The 12,054-nt window shown below is 47.7% G+C and overlaps 1 long non-coding RNA gene across 2 annotated transcripts; it reads right to left on the bottom strand.

The window, feature by feature from the left end:
• Positions 1-1,734: 1,734 nt before the first annotated feature.
• Positions 1,735-7,936, bottom strand: LOC117096102. 2 transcript variants are annotated; one of them, XR_004442349.1, is made up of 3 exons: positions 7,605-7,936; positions 6,768-7,133; positions 1,735-2,506 (listed from the first exon to the last, which is right to left on the bottom strand). It is a non-coding gene; the product is annotated as an uncharacterized LOC117096102 (long non-coding RNA). The 2 variants fall into 2 exon arrangements; XR_004442348.1 differs by lacking the exon at positions 7,605-7,936 and having other exon boundaries at positions 6,768-7,598.
• Between the last annotated feature and the right edge of the window lie 4,118 nt (positions 7,937-12,054).

Here is a 12,054-nt window from a genome sequence, read left to right as displayed (position 1 = left end):
ATTTTGTGTGGGAACGGGGGGCTTTATTGGCTCCCCTACTCTGGGGCGGTGGTAGGGAAGAGCGGAGGGTCCCCTCATGTGCCTGGGCCCCGCGACAGTGAACTGCCGGACCTCCCAGGGGTGGCTGCTGCCTCTCAGGCCACTGTGCCCTGCTATGGCAGATGTCCCCTGAGATGCCAGCAACCAAAGGCTGGCCCTTCCTGGGTCCTCTGCATCTGCCCTCTCAGCCCCTGACATGGCTTCACCCACAGCCTCCTGCTGGCTTCTCAGGCCCCTGGCCAGGCAGCTTTGGGGGGTGACGGGGAACTTGCAAGTTCTCTTTTCAAACCCACCCAGTTGCTCTGCAAAATCCTTCCTGAGCTCTGAGGCCAACCAGCATGGGAGGGGGTGTGGCCGGTCCACCCTCAGTGCCCTTTCCTGTCGTGCAGCGGCCCGCGGTGTCATCAACAAGGGTCTGATCTGCTCACTGGTGTAGAAGCTGCAGAGGAGCAGCTCCAGGAGGTCATCCTGGCCTCTGCCTGCAGGAGCATGCAGGAGAGGGTCTGGCACCTCCTCCCCATGAGGAAGGCAAGAACAGAAGCACTGATGACGATCCTGACACCCAGCAGTCACTGAGAGCCTCCTGTGTGCCACGCATTGTCTCCAAACCTCACATTTAGACAACCCTCCAGGGAGGCGATGTCTGCCTTCACAGGTGAGGAAACGGAGGCGCAGTGTCTCGTCTCTCACCCCAGGTCACACGGGACCATAGTCTACATCCTGGCCTCAAAACTGGGGGAGCACAAAGACTCAGAGCTTGTGGTGGTTGGGGGGTGTTCCCACACTGGGCCCCTCATTGTGAGGATGGGCCGGTCACCGACCCCCAGAGTCCCTGCCGTGGCTGTGGTCATGTCCCCTTGCTGGGGGGGCCTCTTGCCTTCCCTAGGTCCTGGCTTCTCTTTCTTCTGAGTCTCATTAGAGGCTCGGGTATTTCTCCAAGTGTGGCCCCTGAACCAGACCCCGGGTGGTCTGTGGAAATGCATGTTCCCAGGCCCCGTCCCAGCCCCATCATTCTTAGGTTTGCACAGAGGTCCCTTTCTGTGCGATCAGGAGAGTGGCTTTACAGGAGAGAGCTTGCTCTCTGAAACTGCTGCCTCCCCAGCCTCCCCCAATCCTCTGTGTCCAGTCATTTTCTGCGTCATCCCCAAAGGTCACAGCAGGGGAACTTGCGCCCCAAGTTGAGAATTACCTGGCTCAAAAGAGTGCTGAGGTGGGAAACCCAGCTCTTGCCTCAGCGTCTTGCTGCGTGAATGCGTCAGGGAATCCCTGCAGCAGGGGGACGGGGTGGCACCTCCCCTGAGACTGCAGGCACAAGGGTCAAAAGAGGGCTAGGGTGCGAGGGGGTGAGAAGAGATCCCTTCAGCCTGTTAGGAATGCCCTGTGTTGGTGGCCTGCTGAGAAGTATGTGTCCCTGGACACACAAGCCATCAGCCTGCTCCTGAAGGCGCTACACTCACCCATGGGCAGGGTGTGCCTGAAGGCCACCAAGGCCTTCACCACGCTGCCAGAGGCCCCTGAGGGCTGGAAGGTCCTGCAGGCCCACATGCACACCTTCTGTGTCCTGGAGAAGGACTCTGACAGCAAGGCTTACAAGGGTGAGGCCTTACGGCAGGCGACCCAGATCACCATTGATGTCATTGAGTGGAAACCCTGAGCCCCTCGGGTCAGATCTGATCAGCCACCTCTGCACCTGAATCAATGCGCTCAGTCTCTTTATTTCAAGTCGGAATGGCACTTTCCGTTCCTGGAGCAGTCACGTCTCTTCTCACTCTCTTGCCAAAGGCAAAATTCCAGGCCCAGAAGCACCAGGTCCCGGATGGTACAGGCCGAACCCAGCGCTGGGGGGTGTATGGGAGGTGCCCTTGGAGTTTTGCTCTCTGCTGGGGCCAAGAGTTCCTCTCAGAATGTAGAGAGCAGGATTGAGACCTCCAGGGACAAAGCTGGGGGCAGGAACTTGGGCTGGGGGAAGGAAGGAACCCAGCTGTACCAGGCACCACCCAGGTTTCAGAAGCTCCAGTGATTGACCCATGGGGTGTGGCTGGGTGTGGCTCTCCTCAGCCAGGTTTGCCTGCTCCCACTCTGGGTGGCAGGAAGGAAGGTAAAATGTGAAACCAGATGCACTTTCTTTTGACTGAGGATGAACTCTGTCCTAACAGGCTCCCCCAGGGATGAGAGCTTGGGACAGAGAGAGGTTCTGGTTTCCTCCTTAAGATCTTCCCAGCAAACAGCTACATTCTCCCAAGTCACCCAAGCACGCCGCCAGGCTGGCCTGAAGCCCAGCCCCCTCGAAGGCCCATTCCTGGTGCTGTCCAGGAGGGGAGCCTAGGAATCACAGGAAAGTCTCCATCACTTCTTTATGCCAAGCCAGGCAAAATGCCTGACTGCAGAGTTTGAGCCTCCCTCAGATGTCCCTGCAGCACGCGCTGGCCTTCCCTTTGAGTCAGCACCCTGGTTGAAGGGCTTCACCCTGGATGAAGAAGAGACAACCCCTTTTCAGTGAGTGCAGGCTCCCAGCTTTGTGCACTGTGACGTCATCCCACTAAGCAGCCTCCACGCCAGCATCTCCTGGGCTCCCACCTCTACAGTCCAGGCTGAGGAGAAATTAGAGATGCGGGAACTCATTAGCCAGGGACAGAGGTGCCTCTGTTACAAGGGGAGGGCCAGGAACACAGCCTGTGTTGGGTCCTAGAAGTCCTGAGCACCACACTCTTGCCTCCATACTCCAAGGCCCATTTACCACACCATTTCAGCTTCTGGGATTTAAGAAGCTGCTGCTGGGAGAGGTATGGGAGCCAGCCTGGAAGAGGCAACTGGTAGTTCAACTGTAGCCCAAAGGCACAAACTGCCACCCCAGACAGCCAAGGCTGGACAAGGGCAGTGGGACAGCCAGTGGCTATAAGCCCACACTATGGAGGGAGCCTGCTGTGTTGAGACCCCAGCTCTACACCGACTGTTTATCTATGGAGCCTGGGGCAAGTTGATTAACTGCTCAGTGCCTCAGTTTTCCTAGCTCTAAAGTGGGGATAGTAGTTGTGCCTATCATAAATGGGTATGATTTTGGCAGTGCCAGGTACATCATACTGAAAACAAGTGCTTTGTACATTGTGGGTACCCAAGAAGCTAATTTACAGTCCCTCAGAGACACACCAGCAGGCATCTGAGGGGGCCTGGAGGCCTGCATCCTGCAGGTGCCTGGGGTCCTATGCCCAGGAGAAGCTGCTCCCTCACCCCACAGCAGTCTATAGAGCACCCCCCACCAGAGGCACATCTGTTTGTGCAGGTGTCAGGAGGGAGCCCTGGGCCTCTCTGGGCTCTGACCTTCCCTGGAAGGACTGTAGAGGGCCCAGAGCACCACCTTCTCCCAGCCAGGCCCTTCCTTCACTTTCCCAAACTCACAGCCTCCTCACCACTCTCTGCCTCAGAATCAGGACTAATCTCATTATGTCCTTCATCCCTGTTTGCATCAGGGTCTACAAGAAGCTCAGCTCACCTCCCCCTCAAGGCCCTGAATACTCCTTTTCTGATCCCGTCTGCTGAAACCTTTTTTCCAAGCTCTCTGGAGGCCCCAGGGCCTCGCCCTCTCCCTGGAACATTCTTTCCTTTCTTAGACTGAAACCTAGCTCTTCTGAGACCTGCTTCCCCACGCTAGGTATCCTCCTATGTGGGGCTGCTTTCCTCCCTCTCTGCCCCTCATGCCCTCACTGGAGTGGGACAAGTCCTTACAGACCATCTCCTGTGCCTGTTCTGAGGAGCCTCTGTTCTGAATCCCTGCACAGGCTCTGTGGTCCTGGCCCTCTCCCCTCCCCAGTACCACACCACCAGATTGCTCTTGTAGGGCACCACGTGGTCTCCATGTGGCTGAGCCCAACCGCCAATCCTTAGACTTCATCTTTCTTCGGTCATGAGCATTTCCCCAGTGGAGCCTCACCACCTTCCCCTCCCTGAAACACTTCCAGGAAACGAGGCCACTTCTCTGCAATTCCGGTTGTTCAGTAATGTGCTCTTGTGCTCTTTAAGAAACTGACCCACGTCATGGTGTGTTTAAGCCTTTAGGGAAGTGGGAGGACACTGGGGGCTGCTGTGTGAGCCCCTCAATGCCATACCAAGTCAGATCAGTGAGGGAAACTGGACCGCTAAGCTGCAGGGCTACCTCCCCCTCCAGGATGCTTTTCACATCTTCCAAGATCCCCTCATTGCAGACCTTCCAAGGCCCGGACTCATCTTAGGCCTCCCTGTTCTCTCCATGTGCTACTGGGGTGCCTGCAGATCAGATAATGAGCGGTGCTGTCACTGAACTGACTGCCCACGGGGACTCGTGGTCTTTGGTGCGTTCCAGGCTCCACCACAGTCTCTGCATCCACAGGCAACTGTGGTCCTGGCTGCTCTCTGCCATCAGGTTTCCCTTCCATTTTTACTTATTGCCTAAAGAACTTCATATAAAATTCTATTTAACAGCAGTTTATCTCAGACTCCCATATAGAACACATCAACTATTTTAATTTTTTTCTTCTTTCCCATCACTGTCTAAAAGCACATTTTAGACCAGTGTGGTTGACTGTATCTAATTTTTAACCTATTAGATGGGCAATGTTTTTTTTTGAGACAGAGTATTGCTCTGGGTGATTCTCTTTGATTCTCTCTGTTCTCATTCCATGAGAACAACCACATGCTCTATGGAAGCATAATCCTTCAATTGCACTCATATAACCTGTAACTTTTCAGTCCCTGAACCAAGAGCCTCTCCATCCGAGGTTCAGCAAGACCAATTTCTGAGCCATGGAGCAATGGGTAACACCAGCGCTACTAAGCTCCCATGCCCAGCTGTGGAAGCACATTTCATTTTATGGTAAGTCTACTTTGCCACGACAGGCAGTGTAGCATGTTAGTTCATAGACCAGCCTTTGGTGTTAAAGAGATCCAACTCATGGTGTGTCTCATGAGTAATTTACTTAGCTGAGACTCACATTCCTCATCTGTATAATGACTATAACTAAACTAATTCTGTCTCAAAGTGATTGTGACACTTCAAGGAGGCAAGACAGAGAAGTGTCCATATAATATCTGATACTCAATTTGTATCTGTTATTATTTGCATTCTTATAACTTCAGCACCTGCTTATTAACTACAGCCATATGTGGCAGAATGACATTTTGGTCAATGACATACCACATGTATGACAGTGGTCCCGTAAGATTATAACAAAGCTGAAACTTTCCTTTTGCCTAGTAAAGTCGTAGCTGTTAGAATGTTGGAGCAATGCATTACTTACGTGTCTGTGGTGAGGCGGTGTAAACAAACCTACTGCGCTGCATCATTAGAGTCAAACAACATTTCTTTTTGGTAAACATTTTAAGCAATATGTTATACAAATGAAAGACTAAACAAAGTGATAGTTTTTAGAAAGAGATAAAACAGAGTCGACGAGGATTTGGAGAAATGGCTACTCACGTATGCTGTGAGAGGAGCATGAATTGGTGTCATCATTTTGGAAAAAGTTTTGCATTATCTATGACAATGAAAGCTATACCCCCTTCTAACAGTGTACTCGGCAGAAGTGAGTGCTTGTGTTATTCCAAAACCACTGACAAAAATACTCAAAGCACCATTACTTGAGACAGCCACAATTATATTAAAAATAACCCTGGCCAGGCACGGTGGCTCATGCCTATAATCTGAGCACTTTGGGAGGCCGAGGCAGGCAGATTGCCTGAGGTCAGAAGTTCATGACCAGCCTGGCCAACATGGTGAAACCCTGTCTCTATCAAAAATACAAAAAATTGGCCAGGCATGTTGGTGGATGCCTGTAGTCCCAACTGCTCGGGAGGCTGAGGCAGGAGAATGGTGTGATCCTGGGAGGCGGAGCTTGCAGTGAGCTGAGATCGCGCCACTGCACTCCAGCCTGGGCGACAGAGCGAGACTCCGGCTCAAAAAAAAAAAGGTCTAGAACTTTAGTGATGAATATCATCTCAAAAGCCAAAACCAAAGCCAAAATTTTGAAGACAGGAAATAGTGTGATACTATCTTTTGTGGGAAGGAACTCTTGGCTTCCCCAAAAATTAGAGAACTGGGGAGAAAGAAACCTCATCTCAGAATCTGTGATTGGGTTGGGAAATGGAGGCTGGAAATGTGCTCAAGGTCAAACATTCCTCCTCCCTTCAAAGGAGACTGGAGTTTTATCAGTGAGCCCAGCATGAATATTCACTCCGCCATCCACCCCAGGAGATCCCTTTAACCAGGAGCGCACAGTGAGGACAGAAACATGAACGTGCACTAACACGTCCTAAAAGTTCAGAGGGTGATTCTCGATTTCCCCTTGGCACACAGAAGAACTGTTTCTCTAGGTTCCAGGAAATGCCTGTGAGAGAGCTGTGTCCCCCAGATTCCCTTCATCACAGATGACACCCAGTGCTTAAGCCAACACCCTTGTGCACAATCCCAGGAGTGCTGACTAATCCAAACCAAAGGTTCTGATGTTCCACAGGCAGAAAAGAGCAGGTGGACTGCAAAGAGAATCTCTCATGAACGCGGCACCCCCATAGCCCATAGAGACAGTTCTTACCATGATGCCAAGAAACTCTGAAAACAACAAGCCAGACCTCACACGTATTTCCATTTTCTTTCTGATTTCATACCCCCTCCTTCAGCCCCTCCTCCCAATCAGCAGGGATAACCTGGAGGCTCCTGGGAACCTTTTCCCATTGGGTTTTCCTGGCACGTAGCTCCCTACCTGGATCAGTCTCCTCATCACTTATACTCTCCAGCGTCTAGTCTTTAGAAAGAAAAACACCAGAATAAGTCATTAGAGAGAGTGACTCACCCACTCCTCCTACTTTAGCTGAAGCTGAATGATGGGCTATTCTCCCACCCCACGCTGCTTCATACATGATCCCCTAATCTTTCTTCTGGGTTGACAAACCTTCCTACAGCTTCTCGGACCAGAGTTCTATACCAGCAAAATCACTTTCACGAGAACCCCAATCCCGTTTCCCAGCAGGAACCCAGAATCAAGTTCCTATACACTGACGCTAGCAAGTTTTTCCCTCAGGAAGTGAGTTATTTCATGGTACATACCGTTTTCTCTCCAAGCTCTTACCTGCAATTATATAAAAGAAAACATTATGAGAATCAGATTGTGCTGTGCGCTTCACACAGATCTGTTATTCTCTGGACAACGATAAAACACCAGAAGGTGGTACAGCGATTGAGCCATAGACCAAAGTCCCCAAAGACTAGCACAGAGGATAGCTATAGAAAAATAATACCTTAACTCACAGAATTTACCTTTAATTTTATATGCAAATGCACATGCTTAATCCAAGGAGGAAAACTGGTGCTGTGGAAAATGCCTCAGCATTCCAGTTGATAATGGATGCTGTCATTGAAAAGCACTCTAGTGTACCACATATAAGGTGGGAAGACACTCCTACTGAATTCCAGCTCCACAAAGAGAATAGGGTACAGTGTACATAATGGGCACTGCCAGATTTTCATATCAAAATTAATTGAGAAGTAAAGCAATCAGGAAAACAACATTGCCGTAAAAGACAAAAAAGGGGAGTCTTACGTGGGCATCGTTATCATCATCATCATCTTCTTCTTTTTCTTCTTCTTTGTCTTTGCATTGCGGTGAGCCTCTTAAAACCAGGCCATCCTCAGGACAAACTGGAAGGACACAGAGGAAAGATCAGTGCCCTGGTGGTTGGTGACTGTGAGTCACTCAGGGAGCTGTGCTGGATGTGGTGCATGGAGGTGGTTGACAAGCATGAACTGAGTTGATGCTGGACTATTCCCCTGAGTGGGAGAGGGATGGCAGAGAAGGGGAGCAGGAAAGACACGAGACACGAAGGCGTTGGCCTCGTACTAGAAGCATCAGGCAGCAACACAAAACAGACAACCCCAAATGGATCAAAATGCATACTGAGGGTCAATGGAAGAGTGCCTTTCTCCCTCTCAAATGTTTTGAAACTCTTCAAAGCAACAGCATTTTCTTAACTTATCAAGACCTCTTCAGTACACTAGGATCTAATTGTACTGGTACTACATTTAGCATCTGTTTAAAGGATTTATTACTTGATTAAAAGCCAATTTTGGTGAAATGGACTCAATTTTACCCAAATTACTCTATTCTATTAATCACACATTCTTTTTCATAGAGATCGTTTAAAAATTCAATGTTAAATGCCGCAATTAAAAAGAGTCATGATTTCCTCTTTGTAAGTCTTCTTCTGGAACCACTTCTACACACCCTTTTGGACCCTGTATCAGGCGCCCCAGCACCTCCTGTGTGACTCTCCCTGAGGAGATTCCCTAAAAATCAGGTTCATTCAAACAGGCCAATCTCACACAGCAGCCTGCTCTACCTACACCAGTGAAGCTGAGAGACATGACTCTGAACACTTTCTGCCATGAGGATGAGCTTCCAGGTTCAAATACACATTATCTACTGAAATGAGCAAATGTATACCAATAGAAATGAACGAATTCATGAAAAAATGTTCATGAGTACGGGGGTGGTTTTTGGTTAACTAGCTTACGTAAAAATTATTTTTTTGGCTGAGCACTCTGGCTCACACCTGTAATTCCAGCACTTTGGGAGGCTGAGGTGGGCGGATGACCTGATGTCAAGAGTTCACGACCAGCCTGGCCAGCATGGTGAAACCCTGTCTCTATCAAAAATACAAAAAATTAGCCAAGCGTGGTGGTAGGCACCTGCAGTCCCAGCTACTCGGGAGGCTGAGGCAGAAGAATGGCGTGAACCCAGGAGGCAGAGGTTGCAGTGAGCCGAGATCGTGCCATTGCACTCCAGCCTGGGAGACAAGAGCGCAACTTCATCTCAAAAAAAAAAAAAAAAGGGCTGGGCGCAGTGGCTCATGCCTATAATCCCAGCACTTTGGGAGGCGGAAGCGGGCAGATCATGAGGACAGGAGATCGAGACCATCCTGGCTAACACGGTGAAACCCTGTCTCTACTAAAAACACACACACACAAAAAAAGGTAGGGAAACTACACCCACAGACAATGCAAGGTTTGGCTGTGTGTGTGCGTGTTTGTGTGTGTTTTGTAAAGTGGGGTGTTGAACACAAAATCACTGCTAACATATGAACTATAACCATGCGAGATTAGGGATACTTTACAACTTCTACAGGGAAAGGAAACAATGAAACAACAAAAAAAGGCATCCAAGACTGGGAGAATACACAAATATAATCTCAAATACATTAAACCTTAAACCAAGACCCAAAAGCCTAAAACTGCTACAGAAACACAGAGTGAGCTTACATTTTGGAAAACCTGATCTAAGCTGGCAGGTTTAAAAGAACAATAGGAAAAAATAAAAACAGAAAAAAAAACCACTCCATATAGAGTCAAAATTCTAGTTTTTTGTTATTGACCTATCTTACAAATAATCACTGCTGACTGGGGACGTGGCTTACACCTGTAATTTCAGCACTCGGGAGCCAAGGGGGCAGATCACTTGAGGTCAGGAGCATGGTGAACTGTGTCCTCTACTAAAAATACAAAAATTAGCCAGGATGGTGGCACACACCTGTAGTCCCAGCTACCAGGAAGCTGAGACAAAGAATCGCTTGAACCCTGAAGGTGGAGTTGCAGTGAGCCAAGATTGCCCACCCCACTCCAGCCTGGCAAGAGAGCAAAACTCCCCCCAAAAAGGAAAAATAAAATAAAAAATTACCACTACCTAAAATAATAATCAAGAAATAAAGACACAAAAAACCTGAAGAAATTCTGCACAGTAAAGAAAACAACGCACAACCAACACTCAGAGACATTCTTCAAACAGAAAGGATTACATTACAATAAATCCTGCATCTAAAAGCAGTTTTTATCTGACATTGAAGAACTAACACCCCACTGGAGAAGCAAAACACCCAAAACGAAGTAACCCCAGCCAAAACTGGGCAACAACCTGAACAGACATTACTGAAGAGACAATATGAATTCACTAACAGGTAAAAAAAAAAAGAGAGATGGTTCTCAACATTGCTAATCATCTCTAAACTGTAAATGAAAATCACACTCAGATACAAACTCACTCTAATTCAAACAAAAAAAAAAAGAAACCAATTATTTCAAACAAATACCCTGGGGGAGCTGCATACACAGATACTCTTATACACTGTTGGGAAACACTGTTACCATAGGCACTACAAAACTCTCGGAGCTTCCCAACAATCACAAAGCTAGCTACCGTCATCTAGCTTCCAACAGTGTGTATGTGCATGCATGGTGAAACTGTGTCTCTACAAAAATATAAAATACTTAGGGACAGTGAAATTACTATATGGAACCATAGCTGCCTTCCCAGGTTGATGAAAAGCACTACTCACAATGCCAAGATATGCAATCAACCTACCCATCCATCAACTGACGAAAGATGAAGTAGCATCGGCATACAGACCAATGAAATGCGCCCCATGACAAAAACCGATGACATAACATTATTTGCGGCAACACGGATGGACCTGGAAGACATTATGTCCAATGGAATCAGCCATGCAGAGAAAGACACAACACTGCATCATCCTCCCCAAGTGGAAGCTAAAAAAGAATTATCTAAGTGATGAAAGGTACAGTGGTGGTTATCAGAGGCTGTGGGGAGGAGAGGGCATGGGCTGGCAATGGTAAAGGGTACCAAGTTGCACTTCCAGGGCAGGAACCAATGCTGGTGATCTACTCCACAGGAGGGTGACTATAAGTAACAATATGGTAGCCTGTTTTTCAATAGAGCTAGAAAGGAGCAGAACACTGAAGGTTCACACTACAAACAAATGAAAACTAGACATGGGAATAGACATGCAAAACATGCAGATCTCATCATTCCTCAAGGATATACATGTAGGAAAATAACCCGCTGTACTGCCTAATTTTGGACATGTATTACAAACTTAATTTTAAAACTATAAATGAACAATGCTAAAATTCATAGAACCATGGAAGACCCTGAAAATCCAAAGCAATTGGAACTCATTTGAAGGCTTCACCCTCCTCGATGTCAAATTACACTGAAGAGCTATACTTATTCAAGCTCAAGGAACTGGCATAAAAAGAGAAACATACGCCATTGGACAGTATTAGGCAGCCAAGCAACAAAAATACATGTACTTATAGTCGACAGATTTCTAAAAAGAACCCCGAATAAAATGGGAAAAGACTAGTTCATTCTGTCAATGGCTTTGAGGAAATGGGAAATCCACACACAAAAGAATTAAATAAAACCTTGCTTTCCATGACACACAGAAATCCATGCAAAATCACTTCCACAAACAAACACAAGACCTGCAAGCTTAAAATTTCTTTGAGAAAACTGAAGGTGAGCATTAGCTTAGTGAAACCTGAACCTATCATCACAGGTGGCTAAGAGAAAGGAAGATTAAGAAAATCAAAAAAATATACTCACTGCCAAGGGAAAGAAACAGAAATTAGTATTTCTCTTGAGTAAACACAAAACCACTGCCAATAAAAGAAACATGTAACAGACCAAAAATGAAGAGCTTCTTCACTGGAATAGAAAGAAAAAAAACAAGTGAAATAGCAGGCATAGTACACACTGGAAGAAACTGGTAAGTAATCACATATCAGAGGGAGGTTTGTATTGAACATTTACCAGAAACTAACACTACTATCAATGAAAACACACACAACCAATGAAAACTGGGCAAGGAACCTGAGTAACACAACAAAAATTGGGCAGGGAACCTGAGTAACACAACAAAAACTCGGCAGGAAACCTGCGTAGTCACTTTGGATAAGTACACATGAAATGAGTTAACAGGTACAAGAGCCAGGTGCAAGGGCTCACGCCTGGATTCCAAGTACATTGAGAGGCTGAGTAAGGCAGATCACCTGAAGTCAGGGATTCGAGACTAGCCTGGCCAACGTGGTAAAACCCCATCTCTACTAAAAATACAAAAATTACCCAGGTATGGGGGCACACACCTCTACTCCCAGCTACTCGGGAGGCTGAGGAGGGAGAATCACTTGAACACAGGAGA

This window comes from Trachypithecus francoisi, unplaced genomic scaffold, assembly GCF_009764315.1.
Source record: "Trachypithecus francoisi isolate TF-2019V2 unplaced genomic scaffold, Tfra_2.0 Lachesis_group14, whole genome shotgun sequence".
NCBI classification, from domain to species: domain Eukaryota; kingdom Metazoa; phylum Chordata; class Mammalia; order Primates; family Cercopithecidae; genus Trachypithecus; species Trachypithecus francoisi.
This window is presented reverse-complemented; position numbering and strand designations above follow the sequence as displayed.